Raw genomic sequence first — 22,384 nt, forward strand, 5'->3', positions numbered from 1 at the left:
AGAAATAAGTATGTGAAATCATTTCATGTATAATATGTAAGTATATGTAATACTCTATTATTAATATATAATATGATTAAATATAGTATTATTATTAATAATATTTTAATATAATACATATTAGTAATGTATTTCACATATGGATATTATGAAATATTATTAAATATTTTAATACTTGTATATGCGGAGAGATCCAAGAATCAATATGAAAAATTAAAAAAAAACCTATCTCATAAAATTCTATCTCAAAAATGAAAATAACCTTAAAATTTCGAAAGCCAGAAAATATATACGTAAAAATATACATAAAAGTTATCCGTTTTGAAACAAAATAATCTTGGTTTGAAGTATGTTTTTCAATGATCTTAACACTCATTGATTAACTTTCATTGATCTTATGACATTTTGATGAATATCAATTTGTAAATTTCTTAAAAACTCAGGAGTTTAGACTTATTAAAATATAATAAATTAAGATATTATTAGCAAGACGCTCTAACCAACTGACATAATAATGGGCATCCTTATAATTTAAAATATTATTAGATATAATTTAAGATAATCATTAAATAAATATAGATATGATAGAATATTATTAGATATAATTATTAGATATAATTTAAGATATAATTATTAGATAATAGTATTAGATAAAATTTAAGATAGCATTAAAATTACATGACGCTGATAACACAGAATTCTGGTCACTTAATCATTTTATTTCTACTTTAAAAATTATTTCTACTTTAAAATTATTACGTATTTATATTCAGTATCATGAGTTTCACATAGAAGAATAATATCTCTAATTTTATGAAAAAAGATAAATTAAGATATTACATATTTCCTTACGAAAAATAAAATATTAAATGAGATATTAGTACTCCTAATGCTTTTTCATTCAAAACTTATAGAAATTATATCTATAAAATTCGAATTTTATAATGTTTTTTCTCATTCCTATAAAATTACGATTTTGGACTTACGTCTTTTTGTGATAGATCCTCGATACATGTATACATTAATATTATTGCATGTTTTTTTATATTTTTTCATTATTATATTATATTATTATTATATAATTATTACATCATATTACTTTTATTCAAAAATTTAGAAAATGAATTTCAGAACAAGAATATTTGAACAAAAGTAGTAAGGCTTCAAATGATGCATCAAATGATAGTATTATTCGAGTCTTTATGAAAATCATGCAACGATCATTTTGATTTCTTTGAATAGAAATCGTGTTATTTTTTATTGCATATTTTATCTGATGTTGAGACATATTTTTCAGAATAATATAATAATATATTAAAATATTGTTATAATTTTTTTTAATTATAAATTATCGAACTTACAGTACTGCCCACATTAGCATTACTTAAAGTATGCCATGTGAGAAGGCTGTTTAGAAGCCAATTATTGCAAAACGCAAGGCATTTTGAAAATTAATCTTCCGATACAAAATAATTGATCAAATATAAACGTATAGAAATATACGCGTCACGCTCGTGCCTCAATTTATTATAATCGCCAAATAATAGCGCAAGTCACATAGTCCCACATTTATTCATTTATAAATCAACGATTCCTTGTATCTTATGCTTCTTGTATTATTCGAATCTAGCGATAGACTACGCTTGTAACGTAAACAAAAAGAAATAAAACTGATTAATTTTTACTGCTTTATTTTTAGGAACACGAGTATGTGTGTGAAGAGAGAGAGAGAGAGTGAGTGTGTATGTGTGTGTGTGTGCGTGTGGGGTGTGTGAAAGACAGAGAACATGTAATTAAATCTTGTACATATATAAAATTAAAAATATGAACACGCGCGAACTATGAAGGAGTAAGTGTTCAATGTAAGATACTTAAGTAAGTTTTATGTGTGATATTCTGTATATTGAAAAGATCTAAAAGATGATAAGGATAATAAGGATGATATAAGTGTAGCATTTATTGTAATAATTATTATTTCCATCGTGTACATGCTTAATGTCGATAGCGAAAAAAATGTCGCGAATTGTATTATATTATAATTGTTTTAAACATAATAATGCGAAAAAAAATATATATATTATACAAGACAAGTATATTTAAATGTGTGTCGTCTTACTTATTTCAAATATATAAATAAATTCCTGCATTAGATGGATCCTATACTATTCTCTTTAAAAATGTAACACAAAACAGACATTTTGAATAATTTCCTTATATCTTTTAAAAATATAACAATTGATATTCTTGCAATTAACATCTATATGTATCCAAATTATTTATATATTAATTATTTGTGTATCGATACATTTGAGTCTCGTGCTTTAATGAGAGATTTCTTATCTAAACCATGACTGAAGAGAAACATAGACGATATTAATTAATAAATTCTACTGATGACAAATAAAAATTTTTTTCATTTAATACATACATCTCTTCCCTTCTCTCCTTTTCTCTTTCATACGATACGAATAATGATGGACGAAAAATCTCGGCTCCAAGATTCCTAAGTAAGATTATAACAATCGTTCCTTCAGTGAATTATAGATATATTATAGCGGATACAAGGTTCTTATTTAACCGGCCTCCCTGAACTTAAGGAATATCTCGTGAAGCGTATTGAATGAACAAAAAAATGAGCAAGAAACGGGAGGGGAAGGAGGGATATATATACAAACTGGAAAGAGTTTGGTTCGCATGGCGCCACAATGTGTCTAGGCACCTATGTATCTACCTACGCGAGAAAGAGAGGGATAAAAAAAACGAAGGAGAGATAGCATCGGCATCGGGACGACCGCGGCGTTTTATTGCTCGATAAGCAGATGAATTCGTCAGATAATTTCCAGTCTCGATGCGGATGATTTTATTAGCCGAACCATACGAGACCCCGGAATTCTTTGAATCGAGAATTGAGATGACACGGGCTTCAGGGAAGAGATCACCAGAGATAAGATGATACCGATGGAGGTCAGGCCAAGTGTCTCCGCGTGAATTTGTATGATCGATGGTTTTTTGGATATGCTAATCTCTGACGATTGGCAGCGTAAAGAGCGAACGGGGAAGGGAAGAGGAGAGAGGAAAGAATATATTCCCTTCGAACGCAATTGACGAGCATTTGCGGCGGATAAGGATTCGCTATCAAGGCGAACGACGTAGAACAAAGGATACGAAGGCGACGAAGCAGGAGGGATGGATGCGAAAAATAATAATAATTCCGTAGCCAGGTACACGCGCTTTTGTCTCGCGCGTCGCTATCGCTCTCCTCCTCCGCCTCCGCTTTTTTTCTCCCCTTCACAAAGGCGAGATTCGTATTAAAAGGTACGGCACGTATAATTAATGCCCGACGGTCACGAAAGGACGCGGAGCCGATGCCCACGATGCCGATGTATACACATCCCGATTTACAAAGAAACACGCATTCTTGCGGTACGTATATACGCGTGTCGCACACGTAAGCACGTATGCGTCGCGTGCCGCGACGCACGTGCGTATCAGGGCGTGTGACCGCGGAAAGCGTTTCAATTAAATTTGTGAATTAATGGCCGAGTAATTATCCGCTCCTTTCTCGCGATATCACAGGATATGTCGTATAATTCTTTCCTCTAAACATTTCATATACTATAATCTACAGCTGTTATAAATAAAAATATGTTGTATGAACCGGTACACTGAGGAAAAAATTATCTTGAAATAAAAAAAATTTTAGTTAACTCAAGAAAGCTATTTATTCGGTGGGTATTAATCACGTATTTACTTGTATTCAAAACGTCTGTTTGCTTAAGTTAAGTATTTATTTACATATGTTTAAAAAAATATAATTTTTAATTAAATATTTTTATTTTAATATTACAAAATGTTTATTAAAATGCATTTTTTATTCCCAAAAATTTTAAATTTTTTAATTTTAAAAAATGATACATTTAATTTAATAAATGGTAGTATATATTTTACGAAAATAGTATTTAAATATAGAAAATGTATAAATGAAAATAATGTACTTAATATAACATGCATATTTAATTAAAATTAAATGCTTTTGCTTAAATGAAATAAACAATTCTTTGCATTTAAAGCAAGAGTTTCAAGAAAACAAATTTATTTGATTTAAAAAAATGTTTCCCTCCGTGTATGCAAAGCTCTCGCACTAGATAAAGTCCAATGACTTTATAGTCCGAGAAACCTACATCGCAGTTTTATTATGCAAATATGCGAATATGTTTCCGAGTTTTAATCGTGTTACGAGTTGCCATAAGGTTTTTAAAAACACGAGGGAAGGGAGTACGCGCTGACTGGTGTTATAAATTAAATCTTTATCGGTTACGTCTCACAGTTAAAAGCGTGAAAATCGATTAAGCGGCAAGGAGTCGCAGCTTGAGTCGCAGCTCGTGGACACCATCGCCGACGCACTTCCGCGGAAGCGGCGTAAAACGATGTAAGAGGATTAACAGGCTCAGCCGATTGGCTCCCATTACCGGTCTCTGTCCCGGGGGTTGTAAATCCTCCGTAAAGCCGTTGATAAATCACGCTCAACATCGCGTTAACGATAGTTCCGCGAGCCCGCGGGCTTACGGAAACTTTAACGACGAATCGAAATTTAAATCCGAGCCGCGCGACAGTAATCGAATAAATGCTATTCGACTCTCACGTTATTGATCGAGTGATTAATCAGAATTTCTAATGACGATTTCAATCAATCGATGCCGATAATAATTATCAAAAAGAGAATTTCTATGGTATTTCTATGGTATTCGACCAGTTTCGCAACTAGCTTCGCAAAATATATAAATTCTACGTAATATCGTTGATAAATCACTGTATAATGTCATACTTATACTGCCGCAAGTTATTTTAAATTATTCTGGAAGGAAAAATAATTTGAAATTTTTACTATTTGATTCTATGAGGCGATTAATCTTTTATCTAAAATTCTAATTCATAGATCGAAAATAAAATAAAAATTCCTAGAGATTATATCTTATACGATTGTTGACAAATATTCAAAAAAATTATAAATATGAAATATAAATAAATATATATATATATATATATATATATATATATAAATTTGATACAAGATAATTTGATATAGATTTATAATTTAAATCGACAATTTAAAGAAAAAGAGAGAGAATTTCTTCTAATTTAATTCTTGCGATATTTAATATAACAAACATTACATTGTCCGTAATAATTTTTACGCATTTTACGTAGATTATAATAAGCTAATAATAAGTATAAGATTACAAAGATAATTACTAACATCTATATATATCATTAATTAACGGTAGTTCGTTATTAATCTCACGTTTTCATCGCGTCATCCGGTCTGACTAACGCATAATGATTTATTAACTCGTCCTGTCTATTAATAAATTCTCAAACATCATATATCTATGTATACATACTCCTTGTTAATTATTAATTGGATAGTATTCATATAAGGAGGAATCATGTGTACCTTTCTGCATCAAACATGAAAAATAGACTCTTGAAATTAAAAAAAAAAAAGAATTTTCGTTTTCTATCATAAAAATATTTTTTATGCAACAGAAATATATAAGATTCTGTTTATTTAATAAAACAATTATTGAATGTGTAATATTTAATGTGAGATAATAACGTGTAAAAAAGACAATATTTGCATGTAGACTTGTCAGATTATATATTCTCGCTCGATGTACTTCGCTTATCAAGTAAAATTTGAATTGAAATTTTATTTCATCGTACGTGCTCGTGATAGAAATCAAATAGCCTCGAATACTTTGCGCGAAAATATTTGCGAGACAGACGCTGTCAAGAGGTTAAAAGCTGGTTTGTTATGAAGTAGAAAATACATCGTTACTGGAGTTAGATCGTTCATATGATGTTCAATTAAAAGTTAAATCGAGTTGTATACATTAGATGTTATAAATATTTTATAGAAATATTTAAAAAAAAAAAAAATATATATATATATATATATATATATATATATATATAAATATTTACGCATCATTTCTAATTAAAAAAAAATAAAATAAATGATAGCTGGTTTTTATATCCTATTTTAAATATAAAAGATTAAAATATAAGTAAATCGTTTTTTATTTTAATAAATTATATGTCCTCTATATAAAAAGAAAATTTATAAAAAGACTGCTCTAAATTATTTTATATATTGGATTTTTTAAGTCTAAATATATCTTATCAATATTAAAATTTTTGACAGCTATCAAAAAAAAATATGTATATATAAAATTTCAATAATTTTCAAAATATTATAATTTATTTTCGACAGCTGGCGAATAATTTGAGGAGACAAAAAATCGAAAGAAGACATTGTTACGTCATAATATAATGAGATCTTATCGTTATCATATCTGTTTCCTTCGCATTTTTCTTTCTCGTTGGACCGAATGGATTCATATAATAATAACAACGTTACCTATTTCTCTGCAAAAATTATAGCAAAAATCGTCGTCATGCCTGCATCTAGACGCGTGTTGATTTGAAATAAAAGCGTTTATCTAGCGAATGTTAATACGACGCCCGGTGTACGCGGGACAGGTACGTGGGCGTGTACGTGTGCCGGTATGATCTACGGGGGTTATTACAACGGCAACGAAGCACGACGCGAGATGTTCACCGGCAATACCACATCGAGCGCTTCTCTCTACTCTTTGGCCCCTGCCACGATATAACATCCCAGTCCCATCGTCGTCGTACCGAAGTCCTTACCGAGTAAATACATAGGTCGCGGCCGACTGCTGCATTCCGGCCATAACGGGGCAACGCGAGTGCATCTCCTTTTGCTTTTTTTTTCCCGAGAGAGAAAGAGAGACAGAAGAGGAGGGAGAAACGATCGATATATTTCAGAGATATTGAAGCGCGAAAGGTCGATAGGCGTTCAGATTAACGTGTAGCGATAAAAGTTTAATGATGAATGAGAATATGAATAGAAAGATGTGGTAATTATGTAGTATATAAAGAGAAGGTGTTTTTTTCTATATAATAAATAGAGTATCTGTCCTGGTATATTAAAAATTGCATAACTCGAAAATGATGCATTTTAAAAATATTGCCAAAGAGAAAAGTATTTATTCTTCGACAAGAAATACATTAGTATCGATCTATATCCTAGCTATAAGATAGGATATTATACAGAGTGTTTCTTAATGAGTGTGAAAAATTTTAGGAGATGATTCTTTGTCGAAAATTAAGGGGAGTTTTTCATATAAACATTAAAAAGTTTTAGTAAAAAATTGAATAGGGGTTGCTAGTTTCATCCCGTTATAACAATACGTAAAAAATCTTAATAAATAACCTATTTACTAGTAGAAAATATCCAATTTCATTTCTTTAACTTGCAAATTTGAGAAAAAAACCTAATTTTTGCCCTTATTTTTGGAGAAGTGTACACAGGATGAGATGTAGGAGTATATGTTTATATGAAAAATCCCCCTTAATTTTCGACAAAGAATCATCTCTTAAAATTTATCGCATTTATTAAAATACACTTGTATAATATGCATATGCGTGCATTGTTTCTCCCGTTTTTATTTCCTCTAGAAGAAAATAATATTTTTGAAATGAAATTGTTAACAATATTTACCACATCGTAATTTTTTATTTAGAAAATAGTTCAGAATTTGGAACTAATTCAACGTAAAAAGTTGAATTATTGACAAGATATTCGGCGATGAGGCACGAAATTTATATTATTATGCGAGCCCAATATATGCGTCGTATATCGCGCTCGTCATCACCGATAATTGAAGTTGCGCAAAACCCGCTGAGAGTGCTTTTCGTTATCCGCGAGTGTGAGGTATTATCGCGAAAGAGGATAAATGGGGAGAAGTCCGCGAGAGAGTGGAAGAGAGGCGCGAAAGAAGAGGAGGGCCGAGCGAGCGTTTACCCGTCCGCTCCGATCCGGTGAATGAGAGAGGCAACCGGGGGCAAAGGAGGAGAGGAAGAAGAAGGAGAAGGAGGTGAGAGGGCGAAACGAGAATCGAATGAGAACGAGAGCCGGAGAGCGCAATTTGTAGTCGCTCTCATTTGTCACCGCGTCCCCCTCTGAATCACCCTCTCGTCCTCAGTCACCTACCATCTTGCTCGGCTCTTCTCCGATTCTACTCCATCTCCTCCTTCCACGCACATTATATCTACACACGTACACCACTTCCACTGTTACCACCGTTAGGTAGGTAGGCAACTCCCTCGTCCCCTTGGGTTTTACCTTCTCCATCCTCTCGGTCTGTCGCTTGCAAGCTCCTTCCATCGTTTCTCTCGCCCTTGATTCGTATCTCGGATTTTCATCGCATAATTCTCGCGAGATAACAGACTGATAAAGAATATAAAGATCCATCATAAAACGCAGATGCATATATATGACACAAGTTGGGAATAAAACTTTTAAAATCATGCAAAGCGTGAAATTTATTTATGAAAAAGGTTATTTTTGTCTTGTATCAAGTTCTAATAATATGTTATGAGTGTAAATAAAGGAAACAATTTACGCTCCAAATATTTAATTCCGTGTCTTTTTTGTCTAGATAAAAAAAATAAAAAGAACAAGAATAAATCAAACACACACAATCGATGGATTTTACTTTCTCCATCCTCTCAGTCTGTTGCTTGCAAGCTCCTTCCATCGTTTCTCTCGCCCTTGATTCGTATCTCGGATTTTCATCGCATAATTCTCGCGAGATAACAGACTGATAAAGAATATAAAGATCCATCATAAAACGCAGATGCATATATATGACACAAGTTGGGAATAAAACTTTTAAAATCATGCAAAGCATGAAATTTATTTATGAAAAAGGTTATTTTTGTCTTGTATCAAGTTCTAATAACATGTTATAAATGTAAATAAAGGAAACTTACAATTTACGCTCCAAATATTTAATTCCGTGTCTTTTTTGTCTAGATAAAAAAAATAAAAAGAATAAGAATAAATCAAACAACTGATGGATTTTACTTTCTCCATCCTCTCGATCTATTGCTTGCAAGCTCCTTCCATCGTTTCTCCCTTGATTCGTATCTCGGATTTTCATCGCATAATTCTCGCGAGATAACAGACTGATAAAGAATATAAAGATCCATCATAAAACGCAGATGCATATATATGACACAAGTTGGGAATAAAACTTTTAAAATCATGCAAAGCGTGAAATTTATTTATGAAAAAGGTTATTTTTGTCTTGTATCAAGTTCTAATAATATGTTATGAGTGTAAATAAAGGAAACAATTTACGCTCCAAATATTTAATTCCGTGTCTTTTTTGTCTAGATAAAAAAAATAAAAAGAACAAGAATAAATCAAACACACACAACCGATGGATTTTACTTTCTCCATCCTCTCGATCTATTGCTTGCAAGCTCCTTCCATCGTTTCTCCCTTGATTCGTATCTCGGATTTTCATCGCATAATTCTCGCGAGATAACAGACTGATAAAGAATATAAAGATCCATCATAAAACGCAGATGCATATATATGACACAAGTTAGGAATAAAATTTTTAAAATCATGCAAAGCATGAAATTTATTTCTGAAAAAGGTTATTTTTGTCTTGTATCAAGTTCTAATAACATGTTATAAATGTAAATAAAGGAAACTTACAATTTACGCTCCAAATATTTAATTCCGTGTCTTTTTTGTCTAGATAAAAAAAATAAAAAGAATAAGAATAAATCAAACAACTGATGAATTTTACTTTCTCCATCCTCTCGATCTATTGCTTGCAAGCTCCTTCCATCGTTTCTCCCTTGATTCGTATCTCGGATTTTCATCGCATAATTCTCGCGAGATAACAGACTGATAAAGAATATAAAGATCCATCATAAAACGCAGATGCATATATATGACACAAGTTGGGAATAAAACTTTTAAAATCATGCAAAGCATGAAATTTATTTTTGAAAAAGGTTATTTTTGTCTTGTATCAAGTTCTAATAATATGTTATAAATGTAAATAAAGGAAACCTACAATTTACGCTCCAAATATTTAATTCCGTGTCTTTTTTGTCTAGATAAAAAAAATAAAAAGAATAAGAATAAATCAAACAACTGATGGATTTTACTTTCTCCATCCTCTCGATCTATTGCTTGCAAGCTCCTTTCATCGTTTCTCTCGCCCTTGATTCGTATCTCGGATTTTCAACGCATAATTTTCGCCAGATAACAGATTGATAAAGAATATAAAGATCCATCATAAAACGCAGATGCATATATATGACACAAGTTGGGAATAAAACTTTTAAAATCATGCAAAGCATGAAATTTATTTATGAAAAAGGTTATTTTTGTCTTGTATCAAGTTCTAATAATATGTTATGAGTGTAAATAAAGGAAACAATTTACGCTCCAAATATTTAATTCCGTGTCTTTTTTGTCTAGATAAAAAAAATAAAAAGAACAAGAATAAATCAAACACACACAACCGATGGATTTTACTTTCTCCATCCTCTCAGTCTGTTGCTTGCAAGCTCCTTCCATCGTTTCTCTCGCCCTTGATTCGTATCTCGGATTTTCATCGCATAATTCTCGCGAGATAACAGACTGATAAAGAATATAAAGATCCATCATAAAACGCAGATGCATATATATGACACAAGTTAGGAATAAAATTTTTAAAATCATGCAAAGCATGAAATTTATTTCTGAAAAAGGTTATTTTTGTCTTGTATCAAGTTCTAATAACATGTTATAAATGTAAATAAAGGAAACTTACACTTTACGCTCCAAATATTTAATTCCGTGTCTTTTTTGTCTAGATAAAAAAAATAAAAAGAATAAGAATAAATCAAACAACTGATGGATTTTACTTTCTCCATCCTCTCGATCTATTGCTTGCAAGCTCCTTCCATCGTTTCTCCCTTGATTCGTATCTCCGATTTTCAACGCATAATTCTCGCCAGATAACAGATTGATAAAAAATATAAAGATCCATCATAAAACGCAGATGCATATATATGACACAAGTTGGGAATAAAACTTTTAAAATGATGCAAAGCGTGAAATTTATTTTTGAAAAAGGGTATTTTTATCTTGTATCAAGTTCTAATAATATGTTATGAGTGTAAATGAAAGAATCTTACAATTTACGCTCCAAATATTTAATTCCGTGTCTTTTTTGTCTAGATAAAAAAAATAAAAAGAACAAGAATAAATCAAGCAAACGATGACAAATAGGATGATCGAGAGACGACCGCTGCAATAATTTTAAAAAATTAAAAAAGAAAAATGCCGCTTGATCGTGGTCGAGAATCATACTTTTCCCGAGGCAAATTAGAATCGGGAGAATCGACTGGATTCGGCGAACGGCGCATTTCGGGTATATTAACACGTAACATATCAACGGCACCATCACACACCTGCGCCCCATCGGGCGGGGGAGGAAAGGGCAGGGCGCGCGTGTGTACCTTATTTATATCCCGTAAAGAGCCGTGCTTTTCGACTCGCGCTTGAATCCAAGTGGAAACAGAAACGCGCGACCCGTTCTCACGTGGCTCCGGTTATAAACGTCCGCGTAAATTCGAGGCTGGTTAGAGATCGTAAAATGGTGCGAGACGATGCGAACCGGTGTGGCATAGCATACAGAATCGTAAAGCCGATCCGTACGAAAGAACGAGGGGGCGGCCCTGCCTATCGAGCCGATTGCTTGTCGACTTTTGTGTTTATTCGTCTTTGCCCGTCCACACATCGCGCCACGAGACTTACATTGTCATTTTAAAGCGCACATATCTCGCTTATTGCACGATAATTAGGAATGATATATATTCGCGTTCAAGCATTATGACATTTTAAATATATCATAAAGCTGCAATATATTTGAAAAAATATTGAAGAAACTGAATTTTAGTCGATACTTTGTTTTTCGTCTTCATATCAATAAAATTCCATATCGTATCGAAAACTCACGTTTTATAAATATTTTTATTAATTTAAATTTATTATTATAAATATTTTTATAAATATATTTCATTTTTTTAGAGAGACGGAAAGAATATTTAATTCTTAATTTCTTCAAAAACTCATAACTAATGCAAAATATGTATATTACTGTACATTGTTAATTCATTTAATTTGATTTCTTATCTTCCTAATTTATTTTTTTATTTTTTGGATACTATAATTGACATTATTATGGACACGATATTATTTATTCAATAAGAATTTATATATTTCTTAAGCGAGACCTCGGAAGGAACGTTGAATTATTAATATTTATATTTTTATTTTATTCAATTTATAGATATGTGTCAAAATACTTCAAATGTAAAATTTTCTGTCATCAATATATTACATTAATATATTATATTAATATTATATATTACATTAATATCGTTGTAGAAAACGAAGAAAAAAACCGTGCTGACTTTTATTGATAGTGAAGAGCAAGTGACTAGCTTTTAGATGTCTCGATCGACCCATCCGACACAACTACGCACAAAAACTATATTGACGTACCAATGTGTAGCTGCCACAACAGGACGCGAGCGCGCGTGCGTCCGCTCTTATTATTATAAATTATTTATTTGCATTTCCAAATGATCCTTGAAGAATCACGGTATTATGCTAATGCGGAGATTAACATATAGGGAGGCCCGGTGCGATATTTCAACTCGCCTCACCATTTAGACTGTGGGAGTCTAGCCACGGTATTTGATCTCCACACGACTCGAAAGAAAGGCGCGGGCCAAGGATATTTTATCATTTCTCCCGTTACAAAAAGGCTCCTACGAGACGTTAAGGAATTCCTATAGACGAGAAGGGGAGAGGGAGAACAATGCTCTCACGTTGAAATGTTTAGCGGTTAATCGAGTTTTTTTTATGCAGCGAAGTGATCATTCAACGTCCCTAATTTTCGTGCACTGTGATTATGATAAAATCCTGACATTTCTCGCGTGCGTATTTATAATTACTTTTATTTTATCACATGTCGAGCAATTTTTCTCAATTTTTCTTGTCTAACTTGAATAGATTATCATTTTTCTAATGCATATGTTCCTTTGTAAATAATTTGATTAACGTTGAATGTATAATAAAATTGTTTAAGAACGCTATACACTAAAAAAATTCTTACCTAGATTTTTTAATAGGACTGGACCAACTAATTTCGCGATATAAGCCAAGGACAATCTCTAAACTGTAAAAAAGATTGATACCGTATTATTAAGGGATTGAGTTAGGGAACGGCGCTAATGACGTGCAAGAATTATCATACTTATTAAGGGACAATAAAAGCACGGCCGTCTTTTATTCGGAATTCGATAAACAGTGAACACATTCTAACCTTTGGCTAATTTATTGCAATGTAGGTCGGCGCGGGCAGAAATTTTCGCGCATCCCTCGCGAAGGGGCCCGAGAAGCGTTCATAAATGACTTAACCAAACGTAATTAACGACGGCCTATCATTATGTAGTAGCGGGACCACACCCTCGTCACATTATATGTTTATAAATCAGCCTCGGAACGGCGACTAAAAACACGACGAAAATCGAGTGTCCGGAGGCGCCTCCTCACCATCGACCGGACCGTCCCGCATCTGAGCAGGTAGAGGAATTCTTATGCTAATGATTTTATGATCGTGGAAATGAATGCTCGTCATATTTTTTTAATCGCCTGGGTTTCCACGTACGCGAGCCAGGCAGGCCGAGACTTGGAAATCGTTCCTTGTCTCCCAGTCTGCCTACTTTATGCCTGATCGTTTTTTATCCCCGTTGTTGCAGTCTTACGGGTTGCGCCGCGTCTTATATGCGCTGTCATAATCGTAAAGTAACTCCGAAAAAGGGCGACTTTCAACGTTTCCGAAGATTAAACAAAAATGTTGGCCCGGACAAGCTTAAACTCAATAATTGAATGCCGAATACGTTAAACGAGGGCATTAAGTGGACGTCGCTTAGCGTGAATACAAATAAGCCTTGTACGCAGCAATTGAAACATAAAATATGAATGGTTAAAAGCAGGAATAAACAGGAACGATAAACACACAGCGAATCCCGTCAACGAGAATTTAATTCCACGTTGTTTGAATAAAAAAAAATATATTTATATCATTTTACTCCCCGCTTGTATCATTTCAATCATGATTCATTTCAAGAGATTTAATATTTTTTTAATATTTTTTTAATCGTTTTAAAAGAATATTATATAATATTTTTATATGATTATATATATATATATATATATATATATAATTTTTAATTGTGTCAATTTTCGCACACTAGATAGACATAAATAATTTCTCGTATTTAAAAGTATATTTTGTTAATTATAACATACAGAAAAATTAAATGTAAATGCCACGTTATGTATGTAATATAATTATGATACACACACACAGTTCGTTTCTATATTATAATATTGTAATATTATAATATTGTAATATTATAATATGTAATATTATATAATATTTTCAAAGACATATTTTCGCTTACAAGAAATAATCTTACTTGACTTTCAATATATGAAAATAATATGTTTATATAGAGCACGTTTAATGCTTGTATTAAATCGTTCTCGGTTATATCTCTTCTCGTACACTAGATGAAATCAAATAGGAATTATTTTTCGTAAACAAAATTTTATAGATTGTAAGACATGGATCAACATCTCGAAAATATTTCCTTTGAACTAGGAATTTATACTCACAAATTTTTAAAAAGCAAGGATTAGCACGTTCGAACTTTACCACAAAAATAAAACAAACATAAACTATAGTATTTGGACCATAAATAAAGATGATTAAATTATTTGAATAGACTCGAAAACTGGAGTGAAATTTTGTAATCGAGTATAGCCCGAGAGAACGCAGCCTCAGCATTGCTCACTTTATATATACTATACGAGTAAAAACGAATACGATACTTTATAATCTTACACAATAAATAATAATGAAAAATATAATTATGTAATATTGATTAACATTGATACATTTTACATTAATTATCCAACTTCATATAGTTTTTCAAATCACAAGCAATCGATCAAATCCGTTTTAAAGTATTTTTGTCTTTGTCTTTATAAAATTGTTTCACATCTTGAATAAGCGAAATTATATCTACATATATTAAAAATGAAACAAAAAGATTTACAAAAAATATCACATTCCTAATTTTCGAAATTATTTGCAATAAAAATTTGCAAAATTTTTAGCTTACAATATTCCGCTTAGATACCATTATTACAGATAAATTAGAATATGTTTATATGAAAATGATTGAGAATAGATATGAAAACAGTATAACACGAACATTGATATCTCTATTCCTGAAGATACTGTTTTCGTACACTAGATGAAATCAAATAAGATTTATTTCTCGTAAACGAAAATATACTTGGTACATTATATTATACCAGAAACGACTTACATCGGTATTAGTTAAGTTAGCTTTAAGTTAGACTTAGGTTAGATTTAAGTTAAAATATTTTTACTTATTTGTGTATAGACGACATTTTTTGGACCTTCTAACAGTATTTTTGAAAAGTGGGGACTTGCACATATGGGCCTCAACACAAAAATAAAGCAAAAATAAATAATAGAGCTTATAAGCGAAGGTGGCTACATCAATTCAATAGATTTGAAAAGTCTTCCGAATAGATAAATGTTCTGATTTGTCATATATATATATATATATATATAGACACACACACACACACAGGATGTCCAATAATCGTATCACTTTTCGTGTGCAGGTAGAGCGGATTAAACTGAATAGAAAAGTCTTCTATCGTTTTGCTACCGAGTAATTTTCGCAATAATTAAGGAGAAATTAATTAAAAAAGATCATCTAATTCACGCGCGACGCGAAAAAATAACTCACTGTTACGTTAGATTTCCATATCGATCTGTCACGCGTCTTTCTTTTTATCGAAATAAAAAAATGTCGCGACAAATATTATTATAGTTTATCAAAAATACAAAATATTATTTAAATAGAAATTATAGAAAATATTATGCTATCATTTCGTCATCATCTTGCGGCAAATAGCACGGCGTATTTTTTTGAAAAATGATATCCCCAGGTCTAAATTCACTTTCATATTTTAATGCAACATTGTTCGAAATGCGCATTATCCGGACAAATGGATGGGTCGAGGCCTAATCATTTGGTCGATCGTCAGGTCTTAACGTGCTCGATTACTTCGTATTTTTGTCATTATAAATTTAATCGAGCACAAGCATGATACATAAGCTGAAGTACACGAAGCAATTCTTACAGCTTTCAATATGTATTTTATCACTTTGGAAATGACGCATCGCATGATGCGCAATAATCGAAGAGCCGAACTTTGTTTACAAGAACGAGGAAGGCACTTCGAACAATTATTACATTAAAATATAAAGGTAAAAGTAGATCTATTGGGGAAGATACTACTTAAAAAAGATGCACCGTGCTATCTACTGCAAGGTGATGTGAAAATGATAGCATAATATTTCCTATAATTTCTATTTAAATTATATTTTACATTTTTGATAAAACATAATAATAATCGCCGCGACTTTTCTTTATTTCGATGAATGAAAGACGTGCGACAGATCGATACGAGATTTTAATGTAACGATGGATTGTTTTTTCACCTCGCGCGCAAATTGATCAATCTCTTTTAATTAATTTCTCATTAATTATTGTGAAAATCACAAAATGGTAAAAAACTTTCCTACTCGGTTAATCCTCTATTTGCATACGATATGGTTATTCTACGGATATCCTGTATATATATATATATATATATATATACACACACATTCTTAATCCAATCTTCTATCAGACCTATATATATATATGTATGTCTCAAATTATATCTATTTGTACACATATGTGATAGATGGAAATACACATGAATTTCGCGTTAACAGCTATTATAATAATACAGGAATTGTATTACAATTTGACGAAGTTGAGAATATCAGAATTGTATGTTTGTTTAATTTTCAGTATTTCATCTAACACAAAATTATTGAAAACTGTAAAAATGGTTAATTAAATTAAATTTGATTATTCATATCTGTTTCCATATATTGTATAAAAGCAGATACAATCAGATATACACACACGCATAGACGCATATATTGAGCTTAATTTTGTTGACAAAAATTTGAATTTAAGTTTGATCAAAAATCTCTCGTTTAATTAAAGTTAAAATTAAACGTTCCGGAAAGCACTTTGTTACAAAAAATTCTATAAAAAATTACAAATAATATTAAATTATGTACATATACGTACACAATAAAAATTTTATCAAATTCTTGACATCATCGACATTGTCAATCATTTTCAAAAATGCAATAAAACACTTCAATTCGGTCTCGTTCGAGGAAGACGTCAAAATAAACGCGGCGAAACATACATGCGAAGTAAGTATTATGAGGTAACAATTACATTGTGCTAGCGCGAATTGCGTATGCAAATGCACGGGATCGCCGTAGACAGCGTTTTACAAAGGTGCTCGGTGCAAGTAGCGACTCTCGCGCATTCCGGGCAGGTGTACTAACAGCTGAGCCCGATCACCCACCCACCCACCCACACACGTATATACATCTAGGCCGACCTGACATCTTGATGGATACTATCGTGTCTCTCTCTTGCGTTGCATTGCATCGCGTTGCATTGCGCAAGGTGCGTCTGCTACGATTGGTTTCTCTAACGAAACTCAATGCAATTCTTGAAAGCGCGTTGCATAAAACGAGTGACGTAACAACGGAAAGATGCATAGATATGAATCAATTAAACTATCATCACTCTTTTTCTTCCTCTCTTTTTTTTCTTTATGTGTACTTTCTTTATATATACTTTTATACAAGAATTTATAAAAGAGATCAGCGTAATTATACATATTAGATAACATGTAACTATTAATAAATATTAATTATGTTCATATAAATATTAATTAATCTTATTTAAGATATAATGCATTATCTTCTTTAAGAAGCACGATGTTGGAAAACGAAGCAACAGTTATCTAATTAATATTATACAAAGATATATGAATATAAGTTAACGAGAGCATCATAATTTAAAAATCTTAACAACGTAATTGAGTAATAAAAAATTACAAAATATTAACTAGTTTATGTACTTCCATTATTAATAATGATATTTTTAAAGTGTAAAATTTTTTTGAAAAATACAAGCTCGACATATATCTTCCGATCAGATATGATGATCCACAATTATAAAAACGACAGGAAAAGAATATTTTCATACGTCCTTCCAACTTCGTGCTCGACTCAAAGATAGTGGCGGTCGTTAAGTGTCTGAAATACAACTTCCTCATCGTTCGTACGGGAAACACGCATCGCGGCGGCGTGCTTCTTATATGTATCGCCGAAACCGCGGATTATTCTTCCGGATTGCATCGCGACCAACGTTCAACGTTCACGTTGTCGGACCGATAACGAAATTCCCCGAGCAGGTGGCTGATTCGCGGGGCCAACAGGTTAAATAACGCGCTCCTCGAATGACTATTGTATTGCACATGCTCTCGCATGCGGACATTTTTACGCGCTATATAGGTCAGAATTAGCATTTCCCGCAAGTTAATTGCGAACGAGCCGGCTTCCCGGCACAATCGTCTCTCTCTTTCTCTTTACCAGGTTGCAGCGGCGCGTGTCAGGTCCGACGCACCTTGGTTAACTCGGGTATGAAAATATGGTGCACGGAAATTACCGTCCGCGCGTAGGAGTACCTTACCGCATAGAAGCGACTCAAACAGCACGATCAATATCTCGCTGTGCGCGTTGCGAGAATACGCTGGCCGATTCCCCGACGAGAGGGAGGGTCTATATCGATGACGAATCTTGATGGACTTTGACGGTGATTAGGGTTAGATTACCGATCAATCTAAGGAGCAATTCCGGCAACGTCGTTTAACTTTAACGGTAGTTCAATTGTCCCTCTCCAGAAACAAAGAGAGAGAGAGAGGGAGAGAGTTTCTCCATTGATTAATTTTAATCTCATGATCAGTTTAATTGCTGTCCTTCCTTTTAGAAATATACGATTTAAAAAGAGTCGAGGAAGAAAATAGAATACGATTCTTTACGAAGTTAATCGATGTTGAAAAAATTTTTCTTACACGAGAAATAATACAATTTTTTAATTAGTAATTTTAAAAATAGTGGATATGTGATCGAATAAGCTCGCTTAAAAAATCACAGCAGAAATCTTCTGCAGGAATTTTTTCGCATTTTCGCACTTTATAATTGTTTTTTTTTTAGTTTAAACAATGAAAAATAAAAATAAACAATAAATTCATGATACACTTCAAGAGCTATCAATAAAGAAAAAAAAATTTTTTAACCAAAATCAAAGAAACAATCAATTACAGTAACGCATAATTGCATTAATTTAGCGGTGGGCGTTTTTGATTATTTTTTAATTTTATTTTTTAAATTTATTTTTTAAATTTATTGTGTGAACAATATAAATATGAAATTAGAACAAAAAAATTATCGACAAATTAACATTTAATCATGATATGATTCCAATTGCAATTTTTATGATGAAGATGTCAGATTAACGAAGATTCAATCATTGATGCTATCATGCATGAAAATTACGGATATATAAATGACTGTTTAAATGTAGATGGACTAGAGAGTTTTAAATTTTAATATCTCAAAAATTTTGTTCTATATATAAAAACTTTCAAATACTATTGTTATTTAATTCCTCGAAAATTTTCTTGTTCTCTCCATTAATTATTTTTGTAAATTACCTTATATATTTTACACTGTATTTTGCATGATATAATAATGCATTATATCATAATGTAAAATGTGTTACAATCATATAAATTGATTATAATTACGCAAGCAATTAATTGTACAAATAATAAATTAATAAGATTCTGGATTGCTCACCTCATGGCTGTCCGTCATCGTCCAATGCATCGTCCCAGATTTCCTCTTGTTTGTCCTTTACTGCTTCTTCATGGCGTTTGTATGGCACTCACTCGCGAAACACAGTTAATGACGATTGCATGTATTGTCACAGAAGATGATAACGGCACTTTATTTAACACTCTCGACATAAATCGCACATGATGCACATTTTTTTATATTACGAAGGAATGCGAAATTCACGATTATAAACACAAAGTTAGGATCCATTAGACTATTGAACTAATCAATCTATATTCATAATGTAAAATGTGTTACAATCATATAAATTGATTATAATTACGCAAGCAATTAATTGTACAAATAATAAATTAATAAGATTCTGGATTGCTCACCTCATGGCTGTCCGTCATCGTCCAATGCATCGTCCCAGATTTCCTCTTGTTTGTCCTTTACTGCTTCTAGGTTATGATATACGATTGCATGTATTGCACAGAATGATAACGACTATAACACTTCGACATAAATCCAATGATGACATTTTTTATATTACGAAAATGCGAAAAAAAAAAAACAAAGAACAAATAAACACAAAGTTAGGATCCATTAGACATTGAACAATCAATCGAATTCATATGCTATCTCTATTATTAATAAATATACATACATATATGTATGCATTATACGACAGTTTTATTATTTTTCACTATAACAAAAATAAATAACAAGTTAAAAGTAAAGGTAAAGAATGATAAAATGAAATTTTTCAAAGTATGTTACTGCTTTACCGCGCGACTCCTGATTTTGAAATAAAATGTGCGTTTTATGGCTCATCAATTTATAAGCTTCAAATTTATTATACGATATATACAAAGCTTACTAATATATTTATAATTATATTTATTAATTAAATGTATCGTAGTAATGCTCGATTCAATCTATTAAATATATATCTACAATATTATCAATGCCTGAAAAATTCAAAAGTAATATCGGAATTTTATTCAGATATTATTATTTTCACATTCCTTCATAATCCGCGTCATGCCACGTGATATTACGCGAATTAATTGCGAATTAAAAAGCGACAATAGAGAAAATTAATTAATAGTACAGACGGATAATCGTTAATCGTAATAATCATAGGAAAAATAATCGCGTTTCGAAATATAATAATACGACGGAGAGCTTCGTACTACGCGACCGACTCGGTCGACTGACGCGGGACAAATGATAAGGTATTTAATCGTGTTTTGAGAGCGTATACGTCACAAGGCCGAATTCCATTATTGTTTACATGCCGTGGCCTTGTCATTTGCGCCGCGAGACAAACCGCCTCGGGCGGTTACGCATAATAGTCCGAGGCGCTCCATCATATTATTCTCGAAACGCGACTATTTTCTATGATTATTACAATTTATTTTTTGCGTTATTGTACGTCACGAAAAGCAAAGGCCGAATACTGTATGATTTATTGGTTGCCAGCACGAAATATTTATAATGTATATTGCAAATAAATTTATACGGGATATATTATATATTATATTTCTCTCTTTTTTTCTCTGTTTTAAATTAAAGTATTAATAAAAATTGTATCATAGCTTTTTATTATACGCTCGATCCAACGAATTGTTATTATATATTATATATTATATTATATATTATATATTATATATTATATTTCCCTCTCTTTTTTTCTCTATTTTAAATTAAAGTATTAATAAAAATTGTATCATAGCTTTTTATTATACACTCGATCCAACGAATTGTTATTATTATCATATCTTGCAATTTCGCGAGATTCAAGCGAGATTAGTAGCGTTTCGTTACATCATTTATTTATAATTAAGAATATTATATTATTTTTTCATGATTATGGCTTCTCAACTAGCTTGTGTAACATTGCATAATAATCATGCAATTAAAAAGGTTACAGATATAATTTTTTAAATTATTAATAAAATACCATGAGTATAAAACAAATTGACTCGAATATCATTACACGTTTAATGAGGGCATACATATATTATTTATTAAAATAATGTTATAGAAATAATCTTGTTATAGAAATAATCTTGTCTTATTAAAATAGAAATAATCTTGTATAAATTCGACCATGCAATTTTCTAGTATGGAATAAATCGTTATTTTATATAATTGTAATTTTCACGTACTCCCGAAAGTAAATTAGTAATTAATGTGTGTACTATTATAATTAACAAGATTTTATGCAAGCATCATATAAATGTCATAAAAGAACAAAGAATAAACAAAAAAAGAACACTAAAAAACATCAGGCGATGATACAGGAATCATGGAATAAGATGATTTAGAATTTTGTTATTTGTAAAATTAATTGCTCGTTTAATTTTGTACTGTATATGTATATGTTTAGATGACATATGTATAAATTACGCATACGAATAATAATCTCACTTTAAGATTTTTGTTAATCTGACATTTTCAGAAAAAATTAATTAGCATATATATATATATATATATATATATATATATATATATATGACATAATTAAATGTTAGCTTATTGCTTTAATTTAGATT

At 31.4% G+C, this 22,384-nt stretch overlaps 1 long non-coding RNA gene across 1 annotated transcript in view; it reads right to left on the bottom strand.

The window, feature by feature from the left end:
* Positions 1-20,031, bottom strand: part of LOC112639757 — a 132,306-nt gene extending 112,275 nt beyond the window's left edge. Inside the window, exon 1 of the long non-coding RNA XR_003123660.1 lies at positions 19,845-20,031. This is a non-coding gene — a long non-coding RNA (uncharacterized LOC112639757). The remainder of the gene's footprint in view (positions 1-19,844) is intronic.
* Between the last annotated feature and the right edge of the window lie 2,353 nt (positions 20,032-22,384).

This window comes from Camponotus floridanus, unplaced genomic scaffold, assembly GCF_003227725.1.
Source record: "Camponotus floridanus strain SB8 unplaced genomic scaffold, Cflo_v7.5 scaffold89, whole genome shotgun sequence".
NCBI classification, from domain to species: domain Eukaryota; kingdom Metazoa; phylum Arthropoda; class Insecta; order Hymenoptera; family Formicidae; genus Camponotus; species Camponotus floridanus.